We start from the raw sequence: 3,443 nt of genomic DNA, 5'->3' as shown, positions 1-3,443 counted from the left end.
TTTTGACAAATACTTAACGGTTATCTGTTACTTATTTATTAGTTACTCAAGTTTGTGGTCAATCCAAATAAATTAAAAACCACCGGATTTCGATTTGCATATCCCTTTCATAGAAGAAGAATTGAAAGTGATGACGCAGAGGTAAATGTCTCCTTCGATACCATTTGGGATAAAAAATTTTCAGGTTTTATTTCGTTATAGATAGCGAAAACACACTTTGCTATGCCTGAAGCGCCGCAACAGCGGTGAAACGCGTAGCGCAAAGGCAAAGAGAACAAAAAAGAAAAAGACGACTTTCGTTTTTCATTTATTTCAGTATCTTTATTCGACACAGAAGTTTACTGTTTGTTTACATTATATATATTTATTACATAGATATTGATGAAATACCAGGATTTCTCCTTTTACTAAAAATCTTATCCTCACCGCGCGCAGTGAAGATACTATTTTTACGTATGATGCACGATCCTCGCAGTAGAGAGCGCTGTTTATGCAATAGCGAAAATCAGACCTGAAAAGGTCGGCTTGGTATATTATGGAAAGGTCGTTCTTGGTATATATTGTTTTGAATGCGTGTTCTGTCATTCCAAGATAGTTCCTTGCGTTACCTGAAGTTGTTGTGACAGTTGCTTCGTAGATGATGGGGAGTTTAAGCAAATCACTACGGCTGGCGCTGCCACGGCTATCGTGGTTGACGAGGCTTGGGGAGAGTACGTCGCCGTAGCCCGCCAAAATTCAACTTTAAGCAGCGCGAACTACAAACCTAGTACGGATGAAAAGTTTAAAACCAATAAATTAAGCGTCTTCGCGGCAGTTTTTGCACGTCTAAATACTCAAAATGACTTCGTTCAAAGGGACGAGGGATTCCAACGTTTGGAAAAAAAAATTGTAAGCGATCCTGTGCACAGTGAATGAGTGAATTAAAATATTTAAGCTTATGTGTTGTAAAATTGCCAGTTTGGAGGTTTATAAACACCAAAGCAAAGTTTTTACACGGTCCCTCAAAACCCTCGTCATTCCTCGGCTTCAGCTATTTGAGTTTCAAGTAGTCTTTGAGGTTTGAAAAGGAAAAGTTAGACTTTCTACTTACGCATTTCTCCTTGCGTTCGCTGCGTTCTCCATGGGCACACTGCTTCGATCCTTCGACAAACCCGGCTGCAAAAATAAAGGCAGATTCACTCGGTAAGGGACAGCAAGCTTGATAAATATTCCCGATAAGCTATTTTTAAAGATGTTAAGTGTATTTCAATAGTTAAAATTGCTCAGGAGAATGTATAAAGCGAAGAAAGAAGCGAGATAAGTTTACGTACCACAGACTGCGCCGAAACGCAACTGAGCTTAGTAAGCATATTTGGAACCTGAAAGACCGAAACAATGAGTACAACATTAAATGGCGCAAAGTAAAACGGGCAAGATATTACTCAAACGTCACCAAGAATTGTAATTTGTGTTTGTGGGAGTATTTCATTTTGTGTAAGCCCGAAATGTCAACCTTAAACAACCGAAATGAATTAGCATCGTCCTGTAGACACTCTAGGAAATTTCTGCTAAAAATGTCATCACATTATTAGCGCGCGCCACACGTTTTTTCAAAACTTTGAATGTAACCGTTTTTTTCAAATGACTTTGAATGTTACCGTTTTTCAGGCAGTTGCCTGATGATTGCTCCTTATGGAGCATGAAACTCTCAGTAGCAATTAAATGTCTTGGACCGAATGACCCAATTCGTTGTTATAATATTATATATATATATAAAAATATTGTAGTACACGAGGACGGACAACTTCGAGCTAAGAAAGACATATGCTCAAATAAAAAGTCTAAGAAAGTTTAATAAAATACGTTTCTGTCCGAGACCTTCATCAGTTGTAATACAATGACTTACAAATTCCTTCAATAGATTTGGATAGGGCGTGATGACACATATGTGTTTCATCACGCCCCATGTAAATCTATTGAAGGAATTCGTAAGTCATTGTATTACAACTGATGAAGGTCTCGGACCGAAACGTATTTTATTAAACTTTCTCGGACTTTTTATTTGAGTATATGTCTTTCTTAGCTCGAAGTTGTCCGTCCTCGTCTATTACAATATTTTTCCTACTATTTATCGAGGTTTGGACTGTGAATCCCTTTCGATCCCTTCTGGCGTGGCGTCACCGTTTGCTCGAGGCCTTTTAACTTGTTATAGAATAAATGTTTGAAAAGAAAATTTGCCCTGGGCGGGATTTGAACCCACGTCCCTCCTGTTACTAGTCAGGTGTGATGACCACTACACTATCAGGACAACCATGCTGGCAACACGGCAATCAAAGATGTGATTTACGTGATAGGAGACGTGGTCTCCTGGGAAATTTAACTTTTCAAGGTGACCGGTAGGGGAAGCCTATAACCCCATATGAAACCCAACTAAGGATCTATTAAAGATACACGACTGAAGTCAACTTAGTGGATGACAAAGGAGGATCCAATTACGGATACAGGCTGATTTCAATTAAGCAAATTCATACAAGGGAAACCCTGACTTTGTACACCCCAAATAATCATACTTAAATAGAATAAATGTTTGAAAATATATATATATATATATAGAAACAGGCTTGTAGGGATGAACTTGTAGTTTACTTGTCTTTTTCCTCCCACAATATATATATATATATTTTTTTTTATTAAAAACTGGATCATTGGATAATGCAATTCAAGACCTTTTATTGCCTTAGCCATTATAGTATAGGAGCCAATATACCACAATCTACAAATATGGTAAGCGTACGCGTCAGCTTAAAATCAAAAGGGAGCTAAAAAAATCCGGTTTCTTCTTACAAAAAAATTAATTTCTTGGGGGCGTTTTTAATAAAACAATTATTCCACTCGCGCTTGTTGGATATGAGATTATTATAGCCAACTCGGCGCAACGCGCCTCGTTGGCTATCTATCATCTCATATCCAACGCACGCTCGTGGAATAATTGTTAAATATATATTTAGTATAATTTCAGAGCTGAGCAAAGAGTTTCCAGCAATCTGATTGGTCGAGCGGTTCCTTATATGACGCTATATATAAAATGTTCAACTAAAATGTTAATAAATGTTACTAAAATGTTATGATTTTAGAGATTTCTCTGTTGTTGAGCTCTGAAATTATACTAAAACGATTATTAAATATATATATGGTAGCAAATGGACTACTCAAGTAACGCACATATGGATTTTAATACAGCCCGTTCCGTAGACCAACAAAAGTTGATGCACTCTTCATGATCAGTCAAACTCCATACACACTGAGGCATCGTGACGGTTAACTCCAACTCAGCAACGTGATCACATGACATTGTTTAAAAAATTCAAATCTTCGAAACAATGAAAACCGTGCGCGCGCCGATAATACCGTTAAGAATACTTGAGAATATATTTTCGCCCATGTCTATATTATATTATTATTTC

The 3,443-nt window shown here is 37.4% G+C and overlaps 1 long non-coding RNA gene across 1 annotated transcript; it reads right to left on the bottom strand.

Moving 5' to 3' along the window:
- Nucleotides 1-128: 128 nt before the first annotated feature.
- LOC148718285 (uncharacterized) lies at nt 129-1,401 on the bottom strand. Its single transcript, XR_015994577.1, has 3 exons — nt 1,311-1,401; nt 1,091-1,155; nt 129-763 (listed from the first exon to the last, which is right to left on the bottom strand). It is a non-coding gene; the product is annotated as an uncharacterized LOC148718285 (long non-coding RNA).
- Nucleotides 1,402-3,443: the final 2,042 nt, after the last annotated feature.

Source organism: Stylophora pistillata, chromosome 13, assembly GCF_964205215.1.
Source record: "Stylophora pistillata chromosome 13, jaStyPist1.2, whole genome shotgun sequence".
Lineage (NCBI taxonomy): Eukaryota > Metazoa > Cnidaria > Anthozoa > Scleractinia > Pocilloporidae > Stylophora > Stylophora pistillata.
The sequence above is the reverse complement of the archived record's forward strand: the minus strand, read 5'-3'. Positions and strand labels throughout refer to the sequence as shown.